A 17,532-nucleotide genomic window follows, 5' to 3' on the forward strand; every position below is an offset into this window, starting at 1 on the left:
TTCTCTTTCAGGAGGTATGCACTGGAAGGAGCCCCCTTCCTTTTTCCAGGGTGACTTCCATCTGCCTGAATGCTGGGTCAGACTCAAGGCAGAAGGAAGCTCTAAGCACCCATATTCCTGGCCAACACGTGTACTGATCCTGGCAGGCACTGAAAAAGGCAAAGATAACTCACATTTTTCCCACCTTGCCACTGTTGGGTTGCCCTATGGCAAGGTGCCCAGCCAGGTCTCCCAACAGGCTGAACCCCTGAGAATTTGGGATCTGAGGAATTATGGGAAAGGAGGTGGCTCCACAGAGGGAATGTCAGGTTGTACATAGCAGGCATGCATCTGATTCCTTTTCTTAACCCCCTACGATGCCCATCCTACAAAACATACATCATAGCATTTAACAGCAGGTTAGTTTTACAGAACCAGACAGAAGGGGAGTTTTACTGGGGCTTTTCAGACCTTGCAACAAATCCTAGCGTTAGATCTAAAAGATCTCCTAGGATAATTTAATCCAACTCCTGTCTGACAGATGGGAAAACTAAGATCCAGAGAAGAGTGATTTTTGTGAAATCACGTAGCTATTTTATTTGCAAAGTCATAGCCGCAATGTTGGTCCTAATTCCCAATTCTGTGCCCTTTCTTTATGACTCCACTCACACTTTAGTGAATAACTTACTGAGCATTTACTACACGCGGGGCTCTAATTCTCCATATCATTATAGAAATAAATGTTTAGGGGCTCCCGGGTGGCTCAGTCGGTTGAGTATCCAACTTCAGCTCAGGTCATGGCCTCACAGTCCGTGAGTTCGAGACCCGCATCACACTCGCTGCTGTCAGCACAGAGCCCACTTCAGATCCTCTGTCCTCCTCTCTCTGTGCCTCTCCCCTGCTCACTCTCTCTCTCAAAAATAAATGTATGAAAAAGTAAGTTTTTAAAATATTCAAACACGAATACATGCAGTATTATGAAACTGAACTCTTGGCTTGGCCACAATCTTGACGGTAGTCATGGCCTCCGGGATATTCTGAACTCGCGAAGCAAGAGAAGGGAGTCTTGTTCGTCTCTGTATATCTAGTCAAGGAACTAGGCGGACAGCACTGTTTATCAGTGAACGAAGGAAGGCATCCTAGTTGTTGACAACTATAAAATGAGGCCAAGTGACGTCTGGTACAGACAATTCCAAGCAGCCCTGTGTTCGTGGTGGGTCTCTGGACAGAGATACTGCTGGTAGTGGGTGGGTGGCAATGATTTTTTTCCCTTGCTGGTCAATTGCCTTTTCAGGTGGTCTTTATTAAGGCATCAATCTTTCGCCCCTGACAGTCACTGTGACCCACTGCAGCTCAGGAAAGGAATCTTTCTTAATTACCAGACCTTTCTTGCTCCCTTGAGATTCTTGAGTACTACACCAGGTGGGGCTGATGGATGTGTCATCTGGTTCTACCAACAAATGAAGTGTCTTATTTGCTCAAACCTGAGGGCCCAGTTTGCTATTCCAGCACAGTTAGAAGCCCTGGCAAGCCAAGCCACCCATGTTTTATGTCTCCGGGAAAAGCCCTCTTTGCTCCAACATGTGGAGTACTGCTAAGAGCTTAAGAACATAGACGTCAGAGTCAGACCTATAGAGCTTAGATTCCCATCTCTGCCGCTCGCTAGGAAGCAGATTGCTTGATTCCGCAAGCTTTGATTTCTTCATCTGCAATGGGTTTCCCTCATCTGTGCCACCTTGAAATGCCGGCAGGCTCAGCGTTCAGGCCACTTCTATTTTCTGTCTATGCTCATTTCCTTCACGATCTTACCGATGGCTGTAAATGCTATGTATATGCCAAAGACTTCTAAATGTGGGTCTATACCAGACCTCTCATCAAAACCACAGACTCAATCTTTAACTACAAAACTACCATCTCAACTGGACCAGGTAATGGATACCTCAAAGTCCATATGCCTCAAACCCACCTCTTGATTCCTACTCTGCCCTGTCTTCCCCATCTTGGTAAATAGCAACTCCACTCCACTAGTTATTTGGGTTCAAGACCTTCAAGTAGTGTACTTTCACATCCCATCTCTGTCCATCAGCCAAGCCTGCCTCTTGCACCTTCTGCAAGCTCACCTGTTCATAACACCCAACCCCTCACCACCAACATCCAAGGTCCCATTAATCCTTTGCTTGGATTATTGCAATAGCCATCTTCTGGCCTTGCCCACGCTGTACAGTGCCATGGTAACACTTTAGAACCTTAGATCATGGATCATGTCTCTACTCAAATCGTCCAGTGATTTCGTACTTGACTCAGTAGAAGCTGAAGTACTTACAGTATCATAGGGGGCTTTACGAAATACGCCCTCCTCTCTCACAGTCAGAACTTCTTTTCTTCCCTCTTCTGCCACCACACTCCCTCTCAAGCCATGCCAACCCATCCCACACCACCCTCCACTGTGCTTCCCACCTCCAATGGGCTCATTTCTACCTCGGAGCCCTGGTAGGAGCTGTTCCCACTTCCTGGATTGTGCCTCCCCTGGTTATCCGTGGGGCTCAGTCTCTTACTTTTTCTACCCCTCTGCTCGAATATCATACCATCAGAGAGGTCTTCCCTTACCCTTCTGCACAACAGTGACCTCTTATTTACCACGCCATTACCCCCAGTCCTGCTCTATTCCCCCTCCTGACCTTACTACCACCTAAATCACCCATTCGGTTGCGAGTTGTCTGTCTCCTGAATGTGCATGTAAGCTCTATGAGAGCAGGAAATTTGCTCTGCCTCCCAGTGTGTCCCCAGAATCTAGAATAGCACTTGGTGTAGAGGAGGAGCTTTATTTTTTTTTTTTTAAGTTTATTTTGAGAGAGACAGAGGCAGCACAAGTGAGGGAGAGGCAAAGAGAGAGAGAATCTCAAGAAGGCACTGCGCTGCCAGCACAGAGCCTGACACGGGGCTTGAATTCACAAAACCATGAGATCGTGACCTGAGCCAAAACCAAGAGTCGCTTAACCGATTAAGCCTCCCAGGTGCCCCAAGGAGGTGCTTTATCATGAATAAATGAATACATTCTTAAAACGGAAGATAACTGTTTCCCTACAAGGAATGGTGGAGCGATTGAATGGGATGGTGTATAGGGGCTGCAGGTGAGCCTTCTAGTGAAGCTTCCAGTGTTACAGGTCCTGGCAACAAGTGATGCGGTAAAAACAGCATCCCAGCCCCTTACATGACAAGAGCTAGCATTGACTCCTGTGTGCCAGCTTCTGTAAGCTCTCACCTTCCTTATATATCATTTACTCCCACAGCCAACCTATGAAGTCGGGATTTTTATTATTTCCAACTTACAGATGGAGGAACTGAGGTCTGGGGAGGTAGAAAAGTTAAATAGATTAAATGTATGTAAAAGAGCCTGTCACAGAGCAGGGATGCAACACAAGTATGTTGAACCTTGCATCCAAAGTTCCGCCTGTGACTGGGAATTTAGGGGCCAGTAGTCTGCTGGGCCTCGTTAGAACCCAACTATCACTCTAGATCAGACTTTAAAAGGCTCAGAATGCCTGAAAGGAGCAAGAGAAAAGAATGGAACTCCTCTTCCATAAATTAGGCCTGGAAAGAAATCTTTCCTTGAAACTTTAATTCTTTAATCAAAGAGGTACTGAGGTCAGCTCAACATGGCCCTTTTCAACACTTATTTAGAGAAAATCGACTAGCATTGAACCAAAATGGATATGCGCATGAGCCCACATGTAACACTTATCCCAGGTTTCTACTTCCAAATCTTGCCTCCATCAGTTGAAAGAACATGGCAGCCAACAGAATCAGATTTAAAAAAAAAAAAAAAAAAAACAGAAATAACTGCAGCCAGCTGAGTCACTTGGTTGAGACCCACAGATGGGGGATTCCTCTAGGACCCTGACACCTGACCCCACCTCTCAGGCCTTTGAGGTGTTCTGAGTAAGAAAATGACAAATGACACCTGTAAAATCACACGCATTTAAATGATGAGAGAGAGTGAAAGAGAAAGAGAAGGTAGGAAGAGCTAGAAGCCCAGTGTTGGGAGAAAAAAAGCTCAAAATAGATGCTATTACACCGATATGTGAGTGTGTGTGTGTGTGTGTGTGTGTGTGTGTGTACCTGTTATATAGTTTTGTACATAGAGAGATTCTGTAAGCACATATACTACAATGCTAAAGGACTTCTCTCTGAACAGTGGGAATATGGGTGATTTTATCTCTTGTCCTTATATTTATTTTTTTTTTCCCTGCAATGAACATATTTTTGTAGTAAGAAGGAAAAAGAAGATACTAGCCAGAAGAGAGCAAGCCTCGCCATTTCCCAGACAGCACTGACACTTGGCTCAAGCATTCGCCTGCGCTCCTCAACTTTACCCCTCTCCTCCTCCCCTTTTGTCCTTGACTCATCCTAACATTCAAGATGCTGCTTGGAAAAAATGGCCTTCACCAAAAAATAATAACAACTGAAGAGAAGCAGGAAGTATCAATCCTCTATGAAGGAAAACGATGCACTCCAATAAGTAAAGAGATGCAATGTGGAGTGAAAGGAATTGACCATATTTCTCCTAATAACAAACAACAACCACAACAACAATAATACCAAATGCTGGCAAGGGTGCGTGAAATCGATAGCGTCCTGCATCGTTGAGGACACTGCAAGTTCAACCCCGTGGAAAAAGCAATCCTGGAAATATGAATTAAGATCCGTGAAATTGGTACTGTATTTCATTCAGTAATTCAACATCAGGAAATATATCTTTAAAACATAATAAAAGGTGCTGTCAAGGATTTATGTTCCAAGATGTTCATATTAGCAGAAAAAAATAGCTCTGGTCTATCCCTGCAATAAAATATTAAACACCATTTAAAACTATCATCAGGGGCGCCTGGGTGGCGCAGTCGGTTAAGCGTCCGACTTCAGCCAGGTCACGATCTCGCGGTCCGTTGAGTTCGAGCCCCGCGTCAGGCTCTGGGCTGATGGCTCAGAGCCTGGAGCCTGTTTCCGATTCTGTGTCTCCCTCTCTCTCTGCCCCTCCCCCGTTCATGCTCTGTCTCTCTCTGTCCCAAAAATAAATAAACGTTGAAAAAAAAAATTTTTTTTAAACTATCATCATCCTACGCTCGTGATATTTGTAAATGTACATCATTATTACAATTACATGTAAGTTATGGATAAAAGAGTCTAAAACACTTTAAAAGGAAACATAGCGACCTACTCTCATTGGATATGAAAGACAGAGAAAATCAGTATTTTTATTGATTTTTCTACAGTGTGGGTATGCTTAAGAACTTTTTTAAAAATCCATTCTAAATTAAATTGGGGTAGAAACCTGCCTTATTTGCACCTCAACTTCTCCATGCCTCAGTTTCCTTACCTCCAAAAAGTGTTAAGAATGGTGTTCACCTCAGGTGTGCCATGGGTGTAGGACAAGTTAATACATTTGATACATTAAATGAGCAAAGTCCCTGAGATGCTTAGACAATACCAGGGACACAGCAAATACTCAGTGAACATTAGTTACTACTGCTGTTGTTCTTTTGTAATTTGTCCTTCCCTTTCCTCCCCATCCCCTTGTACCACATTATTCTAGGGAATTTCTCTTCTCACTGAGGCCCTTTAAGCACCTGCCTGATCTGCCTTCAGACTGATTTGTTACAGATCCTGAGCGCAACTTTCTAAAAGCAAACAAACAGACTGTCTGTTCACATCACTCATCACAACCTCCAACCTCTTCCAGCTTGGAGACGCTATCCAAACTCTTCAGCCTCTCATCTTATGCTACGGGATCAGCCCTACGCTTCCTTATAGACTCGCACCATCAATCGCAAAACTGCCCTTTCCGCTGTTGCTGAAAGGCGAAGGCGAATTGATCGTGCACGCCTAAAAGAAACCGGGAAGGGGGACGGGTGCCGCTGACGCGCACAGCACACAGGGTGCCTGCGAGCGCTGTGCAGCCGTCAGCACTGCCATCATGTCACAAGAGAAAACAGGCTGAGATAAGTGACTTGCCCAAAGGCACACGGCTAGCAAAGCACAGAGTGGAGATTTGGACTCCACGCTCTCCCGCTCCCGACACCAACCCCGGCGCCCGTGTCCTTCCGCCTGCCTCCCTGCGTGCCTGCCTCATGAACGTACCTTCCAGTTCAGGTCTTCCGTATCACCATTCTGCAAACAGGCCATGTTTCATTAAGGACCCCTTAGGTTATGGCGTCTGAAATGGCCCATACACACACACACACACACACACACACACACACACTCCCCTAGCCACGTGAGTGTGCCCGCATGCATACCACACACACACACACACACACACACACACACACTCTGTCTCCCTCTTTCCTAATCTTTACTCTCTCTCTTGAACACCATTCCTCCTTCTAAGACCATTTACATCCTTCCCCTTGCATATTCTTCCTTTACCCTACCTTATTCATTGAATTCCATCTATGTTAAGAGATCACTCACCTGCAGTAAACAGAGCACTGAGATATGGCTTCAGGGTCCGCTGAGAGGTGGTGGGCATGGCTCCACCTACAGAGGGCTGACAATCTAGCGACTGCATTCTCGAGTGCTGACCCCAAAGAAGGTCAAATCCTAGGAGAGAGGCAGGAGGGGGGTCAGAGCTGCTTGGCATGCAAGAGGAGGTATTTCACGTCAGTGAGGACAGGACCAAGTCCTGACTGATCCCGTCATCGTAGACAAGTTACTTCTTTCTGCGCTCAGTCTCTTTCTATATAAAATGGTATCAATGAGCTGGCTGTCCTCGGAGTGCCTCCACCCTCACCCCAAACTCAGCACAGTGTCTGGCATACAGCGGGTATTCAATAAATATCTGCCGAACGAATAAATGAACTCTGTCGGTCTACAATGGAGGGGAATAGGAAGCGAGTCCTTTCAGGGAGAAAGACACGCTCTTCTCTTCTCAAGCTTTAGGCTCTGAAGAAATGATTCCTGCCCCAGGGGTAACCAATCACCCTTCTCCCCTTTCTCGCAAGGTCCAGGCCAGGTTTTCCCCGAGACCCTGACCATTCTTAGGCAGGGAGTGTTTAATTATTTCTCTGTGAGCCTGTACCCCAGCTGGACAGAGTTAATAAACCCGCCAGGTCTTTATCTTAACAAGGAGTCTGAGGATCAAATTCTCTCCTCATTAAAGGCCCAGAAATCTCCCTGACAGCGAGGCCTGGGAGTTCGGCAGTCAGCCTGAACACAGAATTTGGTTCTTAGTGAATTCCTCCAAAGGCTCAAGCCTTTAGAGGTGGGGCAGTTAAGGGAGAGAGGGAGGGAGAGGGGGGAAGGTCAGGGAGAGGAGAGGGAGGGAAAACAACCCTCCCTTAGAACCCAGGACTTAGAGATGAGGCAAAGAGGCGCTTCCAGAGACAGCCAGTCCGTGGTGTGAAGGGGGGGGATGCTGTGGGCCAGAGCGGGGCCCTCCACACACACTATCTCCCTGGACCCTCTGACCTGCCTTCTCATCTGCAAGAGGCCTGACAAACCGGAGTCCCCAGCTAGTAAGGGTTGAAGCCCATCCTTACTCGAGCCTGAGCTCCTTCCAGTCATTGCACAGGCTTCCCCAAATATGCCTCCAGACCGCGGGGGCAACAGGGGCAATTTCATATTCCCATTTCTCAGTGTCCCAACAACCACACAGGACAGATTCAGAGCCAAACACGTCTTTCCTCCTTCAGATAATGCCACATATAGCCACACATTTATGAATAGGTGAATATATGTAGGGAGAGATTTCAATGTGTGCAAAACATACACATGTCTGGTTTTCGGGACAGTTTTTCTGTATGTACCCGTGTATATACATTCAACATGGAGCCACAAGACCTGAGTTCGAATCCCGCCCGTGTCACATACTATCCACGTGAAACCAAAGAATCTCTTACGTTTTATTTCCTCACCCATCAGGCATAAGTAACGATAAGGCCTGTCTCCCAAACTGGTTGTGAGGGTTAAGTAGGAGAATACATATGCCAGTCAAAAAGAAAAATACTGTGTGCTTTTATTTACATAAGGTCACTAGAGTAGTCAAATTTACAGAAACAGAAAGTAGAAGAGAAGTTGCCAGGGGCTGCTGGCAGGAGAGGGGAACTGGGGGTTGTTTATGGGTGCAGAGAGTTTCAGTTTTGCAAGGTGAAAAAGTTCTGGACATGGGTCACACAAGAATACGTTTAACACTTCTGAGCTGCGCTCTTAGAAATGGTTCACATGATAAATTTATGTTTTGGGATTTTCATCCCGCTTAAAAATAAATGCTAATCAAAGGATACACATGAGAGGGCCCTGCCTAGCATGAAGCACGTACGATGCTTGATGTTGTCTCACACACAGGAGCACACACACACATGCACACGCATCCACGGCACGCGTGCTCTTTCGCAGTCACACTTAGAAGGTGGCACACGGGAACCCTATTTTAGGAAACTGTTCACAAATAAATTAACAATCCCATATGGGCTGCCTCTTCTGATAAGCACAAGTTACGTGCTAGTAAGCAGGGTGTGGGGAAAAGATGGCCCAGGTCAAATAAATAGGGGAAGCATTAGGTAATATCTCAAGACTTGAGGCTCGTGCTTTTTTCTTTGCAAAATATACCAGTGTGTCTGCTGGTATGCCTGTGTTTGCACGTAGCTACCACTCATTTGGCATCTCCTGAACAGGTATTTTAAATACTTTGTCCCACTGAATATTCTAAATCACTCATCGCCATTAGGTAAGGTAGTAATTATCTCTAGTACACAGATGAGACAACTGAGGCTCAAAGAGCCAAATCATTTACCCAAGCTCACGTGGCTAGGTGACGCAGCTTTATTTTGAACTCGAATTTCTCCAACTCCAAAGTCCACTTCCTCTGTTTCGACAAGCCTGTCGCTTTCCTTAGAATGCTCACCCAGGACAGCGCTGGGCATTCTGGAAGTGTTGAGATCAGATGTCGGGTGAATACATTCCCTTCAAGGTGGAGGAATATACTATGCCCTGGAGTATAAAGGGAATGAGCCACGGGGCAAACCGAGCACCAGCTGGGCAATTCTGAGTATCAGTTCTAGCTTGGGGGCCCCTAGGAACCCAGTGGGATTGCCCACTGGGGGAAACTGCCAAGGTTGATGAGGTGCAGGCACCAGTTAAACCACCAGGGACCAGAATTCAGGGTTGAGAGGGAGGCCCAGGGGTGGCAGAATAAGTAAATCTGATTAGCAGGGTCAAAAGGCAAGGCAAGTCCAGAAATTAAAAACCGAAGCAATGGACTTGAAAGCAGTGTGGACCAAAACACTGTGGACAAAAGCACATAGCACGTATGTCTGTCCACGAGAGGGAAGCAAACCAGGCTTTGCCCTTCAAGCAGCGCTGGGGACATCACTGGGCTTAGAGAGACCACAGAGGAGACACTTCGCATGTTTCCGAAAGGTGCCTTTAATGACTGAGATATGCACACTAGCCTATGAACCAGAGCTGAAAAAATGGGCTGTCTTGCTATAAGCTCCAGGGGTAAGGACAAAGCAAACCAGTGGCATTTTCCATCACAGGTAATTCAGCCCCTAGTCAGCCTCACAGAGGAAATAAGGTTTCCGTCTTCCCCTCCACGGACTGTGGATCTATCAGAACAGGAGCCTTATGGGTTTTTGAAAGATTAGACAGAGCTCAGTGAGATTTACATTGGTCAGAGGACACACTGGGGCAGGAAATGCTGAAGAAGTGGTGACCACCCATCTGAAGACAGTGTGGGGAGTGGGGCACTGGGACAAGGGTCTCCTGTTGGCTGAGTGCCCCCCACCCCTTCCTTCTGGTTCTGGCATGGCTGAGACAGAGGTGCTGGAGATGGCAGTGATCCCAACACTAAGAAGGGCTGAAAAGAAGTCCTCCCACTGCCCTCGGGAGAAGGACGGTTAGCTCTGAATTCCGGTGCTCTTGTCTCAGGGAAGCGGGGCTGTGTGGTTGGGCAGGGGGCGGGGGCAGAAGGCTCCTGGAGAAGGTGGCATCAGAGCTGGGACCTGGGTGAGGGCACGGAGCTAAACAGATGGGGAGGCACACTTCAGAAGGAGGGAAGAGTGGGTGCCAAGGCCTTGAGGCAGGAATGACTTGGGAGTGCTGGAGGAACAGAAAGGCGTCAGCATAGGGAGAACTTAGCTGTGCCTACCACGTGGGGCTTGGAGAAGTACCTAGCGATGCCTGAGGGCAGGCAGGGGCAGACGCTGCAAAACCCTAGTTTTCTCAGGTGTAAGTGCAGGTAACCTCCCTCCCCCTAAGATACCGGGTGGGTGAAAGAAGTCTGCAAACCCAGACATAGGTCATATTCTCGGGGTACTCCTCCTCTGAGGGCCCAGGGAATACTCAAATATAAGCCTGGCTGCGGGCTGCATAATTTTCCTGATTTCCTTATCACCCGACAGGCAAGTGAGCAAAGAGCAAGGCCAAAGGCATGTAGCTTGGCAAGAGTGCCCTTCTTGGGGCCATCTGGTAACTAGCATGCGGGGTTCGAGTGAGGAGTGCACACAAGAAGGAGTATGAGGGAACTCCCTAGTCACTTGTCACAAAAATCTGAGAACAGCGCATCCTCGACGGCCATGAACACTGGGCGCTACTTTGATGGGTAAAAGCGCATCCTGCTTCTCAACGGAGCAGGGACAGTCGAATTCGGGTTCCCCAGGTGCTCCTAGCCAGCACTGTAGGTCACTCATAGAGAGGTGACCAGGCTGGGAGAGGCCTAGGAGGAAAGCTGGGAAGAATTTTCTGGCTAATCATGCTAGAACCCTCTAAGACCAAGAACTTGGTGTTGAGTTGGGTGTGAGAATTCTGGGGCCGTTCCCCGAAGAACATGTTATTAACATTCTGAATGTGTTGGCGGGGGTGGCAGTGACCCAGAATTCCCTCCCACATACCCAGCCAGGGTGGAGAGCGAGGGAAGGGAGTCTCCCCATGAGTATTTATCCTTCATGCTTGCACCCAGACATAAAACATCCATGCTCCGTGCTGAAATCCCACCCCCACCCCCAAGCTTGTCCACGTCATGCCTTTTACGTGTGTGCAGGAGAAGAAGGAGGGCTCATCGCCTCCCTGGAAAGAGCCAACAGCTGAGAGAGATAAACACAGGACTGAGAGAAGACACGGGTCTGGATTCTGACCCTCCTGCTTCCCCGCTGAGTGAATTTAGGCAACCCACGTGATCCCACTGCCCTCCAGCCGCCTCCCCCAAAACACAGGTGGCCCCGCCCCACCTGACTCCAGCCTTCACCTACAATTCTGGATTGCTCAGGGAACACGACACCAAAAAGGACTGCATCAGTTTGGTTTAACAAAGAATAAAGTGTAGCGACGAGATGCTAAAGCTACACCAGTTGTCCCTTTCCTCTAAGAGCTCCAGGTGAGACAGTAGCACCATATTATAATAATCAGCGGTAGTAACTTTACAGAAAGATCCCCCTCTGGGATATCTGGATGTAAGCAACTGCCTTGAGGCTTTGAGAATGATTTGATTTGCATACATTTGGACTGCAGACAACTATTCAGGAGCCTACCCACCTCACACGCATACACTGAGCCTGCCCTTATTGTTGGAAGTTTATTCTTACTTATTCTTTGATTTGACAGATGGCCTTCTGTCTCCCCTGCCCCCCGGCCCCTCAATCTCCTGAGAGCTGTATTTGTTAGAGAGTCACGATCTTTCTTATAAATTTTTTGTTTATTTATTTTTGACAGAGAGACAGAGACAGAGCATGAGTAGGGGAGGGGCAGAGAGAGAAGGAGACACAGAATCTGAAGCAGGTGCCAGGCTCTGAGCTGTCAGCACAGAGCCCGACACAGGGCTCGAACTCACAGACCGTGAGATCATGACCTGAGCCAAAGTCGGAGGCTCAACGGACTAAGCCACCCGGGCGCCCTGAGAGTCATGATCTTTCAACCAGTAACCACCAAGTACTGACTTTCCCCAAGAGGCAGGGCACAGTATTAGCAGTGTTCCCTCACGTTTCCTATTCTTGCAACAGCCCAGGAGATGGCTGCTACGCGGATCCCATTTCACACACAAGGACACTGAGGATCAAAGAGGTTAAGTGACTTGCCCGGGGTCACACAGTGCTGAAGGGACACGGCAGGCTATGGTGGCTCCTGAGCGCTCACTCCATCCACGGCACGGAAGAGGCAGCAGAGTTTCCCGCCTGTGCATTGTCCTGTTGGGTCTGACGCACACCCTGAGCTCCTCCTTGCCAGTGGCTCCAGGCCCACGCAGCCATCCACGCGGCTGGCTCTGACGTCCCCTCAAAGTCACACATCCAAGGGACGCTCTTTTGTAGCAGATCAGGAGGACTTTCCACTGCACGGAGGATTCCAGCCTTGCCAAGTTCTGCCCCAGCCAGGCTCCTGGAGGTGGGCCTCGTGTGTTCCCATTGCATAAGTGTTATTCCAGCCAGTTCCTGGAATCGGAAGTACGGCAAACCATTCACCTCGTGGGGAGCCCTTGCCCGGGAGGGATGGTTGTTTGGTTAGCTGTGCCTTCAAGGCCCTTTCCAGGAGAAGAGCTTGTGAAAAGGCTTGTCTAGCAAGGCCACTTTCTGAAGTCAAAGTTGTTTTACTTTCCTTCTTCTTCAGTCACCCAACACACGCTTTTCCGCCCAATGATCTCTGAAATCCACCTCAGCAGCCTCTGCCTGGCTCAGCCCCGCTGTCATCTCCGGCTGAAATCACACTGTGGCCTCCTTGCTGGTATCCCAGGCTTCCTGCCTCCAGCCAGGACCAGCTATGAGCCAACCTCCACTCTGCAGCCAGGAGGATCTTTCCGAATGCCAATCCTCCTGCACATAGGCCCCAGCGTAAAAATCCTTCGATGGCTCTCCAGCAGCTAAAAAATAAATACTCTCTGCTATTTGAATTGTTTGCAGTGAGAATGTATTATTGTTATAAGTTTGAAAGAAAATGTTTTAAAATGCTTATTTAGCTATGGCAGGGGGTGCTTGGCTGGCTCAGCCGGTAGAGCATGTGACTCTTGATCTTGGAGTCATGAGTTTGCCAACCCCACGTCGGGCATAGAGTTCACTTTAAAAAAAAAAAAAAAGTTTCACAGATACGCTTCCCTCCCTAGAATGAAACTCTCGAAAGAAGTGGGACAGCCAAAACAGCTTCATCAGTGCGTGCTGCATCATCTAAGATAAAGATATAACTTCCATTATAATATTTTGTTATCGTAAATGGTTCCTAGACTCTCTTTGTTAATTCATATTAGACGAGAACTCCAGATTGGGATCCATGTGATTGGCCAGATCTCTTGTATACCAATGAAGGCATACAAATTGCCTAGGGACAATTCTGAGGAGCTCCCAAAAGAGAACAAGAGTAGTGAGTGGAAATTACCAGAAGAGCAATTTCGGTCCCCTGCTCTACCCTCCTATCTAATGCCAGTGACACCCTTTGCCCACAGCTGATGTCTTGGGCATCAAAGCAATGTTTGGTCGTGTACTAGCTCTGTGACCACTTCACTTTTTGAGACTCTATGTGTGCATCTGGTCATGGGCTACTTGTGAAAAGCAAATGAAACCACATAGCATAATGTTTTGTAGATGGCTGGTGAACTCAGGGAATACAGAAAACCACCGAAATGATTAAAGTCACCTAGGCACAAACCTGTCTCTACTGCAAGATTAGGCACTTGAATTGGAGAGACCTTGTCTCACTCATCCTGCCTTCCTCAGAGCTCCTAGGAAGTTATCGTGAATTCATCAGGTGATCAGCCAGTGATCTGGGCAGGAATTGACATTAGGCCTGGATGTGCGAGAGCTACTGGCTTCTAGTAAGAACAGGGCCAAGCCTATGGGAATGGCCACAGGCCTAACTCAGGCTTGCATCCGCGAAGCAAAGAAGACACATTGTCAAGGGAAGGCAGTACATGGTTAAGTCTTCCCAGATGTCTTCCAGGCGAGCATTTTATTCACTCCCTTACCGAATTTGCCCAAGTTGTGGATTTATCCTATAGCTGCAAAGGCTAAGAAACACTGTGTTGTCAGCCCCCAAGAGCTGATCTTTCTCTCCTGCACACCAAGGGCTAATCTGGAAACCAGATCGCTCGTGTGTTATTGGACAGTGAGCGCAGGAAGGTACCATAACATGGAAGTAGAATCCACACATCAACACGACTAGTACATTCTCTACCTTCTGGGCCACACGGCTTGGGATGTCACATTAGACACGCTGACGATCACAGGGTGACCTAGGGATCAGCGCAGGAGGAGTTATGTGACTACACTATCTAATAGCACCCAATTAAGATAGTCTAATGTGATTCCAGCACACAGCATGGACAGAGTGCCAAAATTTCCCTCTCTGACTCTGTTTTCCTTCCTTCTTCAAATATATTTGAGATCTATGGCTGGATTAAGATCAGTTGACTCTCAGAATCCTGGGAGCCATCCTGTCTCCTCACTAATCCTCTTGTGCCTGTCTTAAACTTTAACTCTCAAAGGATAATCTTGTTTCCATATTTCTGAGAGGCCCCCCCCCCCAGGAAGTTCCTTGTAATCCTAAATACTGGCAACAAAGGTTTTACTTGAGAACAGCCTGGTACAGTAGAATGAGCATAAAATCTACAGTCAAGAAATTGGGATTAAAAAGAGGCTCAGACACTTGCGTGCAATGGACCTCCTCTCGTCATCCGGTAAGTGGGAATAAAATGCTCGTAACCTCCACTAGGGTAGTGGCGAGGGTCAAATGAGGTCAAGGATGTTATCAACCCTATGTGACAAGCTAGTCATTATTTCTGTTCTTTTCTTTAAAGTCTGGGAATAAGGGGGCGCCTGGGTGGCGCAGTCGGTTAAGCATCCGACTTCAGCCAGGTCACGATCTTGCGGTCCATGAGTTCGAGCCCCACGTCGGGCTCTGGGCTGATGGCTCAGAGCCTGCAGACTGCTTCTGATTCTGTGTCTCCCTCTCTCTCTGCCCCTCCCCCGTTCATGCTCTGTCTCTCTCTGTCCCAAAAATAAATAAACGTTGGGAAAAAAAATTTTTTTTAATAATAAAGTCTGGGAATAAGAAGGGTATAATTTTACTGTCATTAGGCCGTTCTTTAGTTGACACAAAGAGAAAAACCACCTGTAAAATAGGAGGCAGTGTTTCACACTCAACCACTGAGTAGCCATCTTCCCTCCCAGACCAGCCACACCTCTTCTGCATCTGAACTCCTAGTCTCAGACTTCCCTAAAGGATATGTCTGAGGAAGCATCCAATTGGATGTATTTCCTGCAGAGCCGTCTGGGGAGACGTTGGATGTTTTTGCCCCATTTTGCATATAACTGGAGGTTCCAGTGATATGAAAGCCAAGAACTGGGTGGAGATTCATCCAGACAATAGCCAGACTTTCTGGATACCAGAAAGAGTTCACTTGGGGTTGGACGGATTCAGCTGTCAAGCAGTAGCAGGCACAAGGATTCCTTTTTAATGAGAGCTAACCAGCCCACTCCTCGTGGGGTATGAACAGCATGAGCAGTATTTGGCAGATGAAGCTACCTACTGTAGGGTCATCCATCTGGGATCGGCTCAAATGCGGCCCAAAGAACCGGGAGGTCCTTGCAAAAGACTCACCACTGTTAATTACAGGACAGTGTGCTGTGGAAACCGAAGCAGATGTTGACTCCCATTCTCTAACCGTCTCTGATTCTCATGCCTCAATAACTTCCTAACACTCACGCTTTGCTTCAGCAAGACCTATCTCCTGACTCTGATCTCCTCATGCCACGACCATTTCCCGCCTCTGGGTCTTTGCTCATACTGTCATCTGTCAACAATTAGTAGTTGGGGGTAGGGGGACACAATGGCCTTATCCGTAAGTCTCTAGTATCTAGCATGGTGTCTCGACAGAGAAGTAGCTCAGTGAGTGTCAGGTGGATGAATGAATGAATGAATGAATGAGTCAGTGAATGAATTAATGAATGAGTAAGTGGATGCATAAGTAAAGGAATAAATTAATGAATGGAAGCCTGCGCTTTCCTTCTTCGAATATAAGCCAGCTGATCTCCTGATCTCGTTCTATTCTAGGATGGCCCAGACTGCATAGTTCTCATAACATAGCAGGAAAATAGGTCAGTGAAACCTGGGGAATCACAATGAGTTTCAGATTAATTGGGCTTAATTCCCAACCATCCAGTGATAGCCTAGGGGAGTCTAGTACCAACACTAAGATCTGGGGGCACAGATTTGGTATAAACTCCAAACAGTAACCTGTTCTGTTAGGGCGATGGGTTCTTTAAAAAAAAAAAAAAACTCAGGTTTTGTCTCCATGGGGCACGACCTGGGTGAATCGGCTTCTCTTCTCACGTCAGAACAGGGTCCACAGAGGCAAGATTGAAACCACTGCTTTTCACATGCCCAGAGGTGTGTGCTTCTCTTACAGCTGCTGTACAATATAAACAATCGTTACCCTCCATTTCACTGCTGAGAAAGCGGAGTCTCCAAGAGATGAGGTGACTTACCCAATCATATCACTAGCGCACAGGTCCAGGATCCACATCCAGGCCATTGTGCCTCTAGGTCCATGCTCTTCCATCCACGCCTAGAGACGGCGAGGCCAGTGGTTCTCAAACTTGAGATATCTGCAGGGCTTGTTAAAACCCAGATTGCTGGGGCGCCTGGGTGGCGCAGTCGATTAAGCGTCCAACTTCAGCCAGGTCACGATCTCGCGGTCCGTGAGTTCGAGCCCCGCGTCGGGCTCTGGGCTGATGGCTCGGAGCCTGGAGCCTGTTTCCGATTCTGTGTCTCCCTCTCTCTCTGCCCCTCCCCCGTTCATGCTCTGTCTCTCTCTGTCCCAAAAATAAATAAACGTTGAAAAAATAAATAAATAAATAAATAAATAAACCCAGATTGCTGGGCCTCCCCTCCAGATTTTCTGATTCAGCAGGTCTGGGATGCAGCCTCAGAATCTGCCCCTTTAACATGTTCTCCAGTAAAGATGTTGATGTTGGTACCGGGATTACATTTTGAGAAAAATCTGGCTACAGTAACAGAAAAGACTCTTAATTGTAGTTAATAGAACCCAACGGAGGGTAATTTGAGGAGGAGAAAAAAAAAAAAGAAAAGAAAAAGAGCATTTTATCACATGGATATCAGGGAACCCAAAGGACAGAACACGATTGAGTCAAACAGGTCTGGAAGCTCTATGCCTAGCTTTCATCCTCAGCTTCTCTTTGAAAGTTGCTTCATTTTCCTCCTTCTATTTATACCAGCTTCTGAATCTGCCCCCCACCCCCACCTGCCGTCTAGTGACAGACCACATGGCAGGCAGCTTCTTCTAAGTTATGCCATGCAGAGCGAGCAACCCAAAGAAAGACAGAACCTTCCTCACTGTCCCAGTCCCAAAGTTCCCAAGACTTGCTTGAGTGGGGTGCACACCTCTGGTCTAATCACCTGTGAGCGGGACAATCATGGGGATGGCGTTGTACAAGCAGCTACCAGAGCCCCATTACTGGAACCATACAGATGGACAAAGAAGGCTAGTTTGCAGAGAAAGGATCTGGGTAGTAAACCCAACAGCTGACCACTAGGCTAGGGTGTGATACGTGTGCATACAGA

At 47.6% G+C, this 17,532-nt stretch overlaps 1 long non-coding RNA gene across 1 annotated transcript in view; it reads right to left on the minus strand.

The window, feature by feature from the left end:
* Positions 1 to 6,387: 6,387 nt before the first annotated feature.
* The window catches only part of LOC123597958, an 81,591-nt gene continuing 70,446 nt past the window's right edge, over positions 6,388 to 17,532 (minus strand). The window contains exon 3 of the long non-coding RNA XR_006712330.1: positions 6,388 to 6,576. This is a non-coding gene — a long non-coding RNA (uncharacterized LOC123597958). The remainder of the gene's footprint in view (positions 6,577 to 17,532) is intronic.

Source organism: Leopardus geoffroyi, chromosome C1 (assembly GCF_018350155.1).
Source record: "Leopardus geoffroyi isolate Oge1 chromosome C1, O.geoffroyi_Oge1_pat1.0, whole genome shotgun sequence".
In the NCBI taxonomy this organism is placed as follows: Eukaryota; Metazoa; Chordata; class Mammalia; order Carnivora; family Felidae; genus Leopardus; species Leopardus geoffroyi.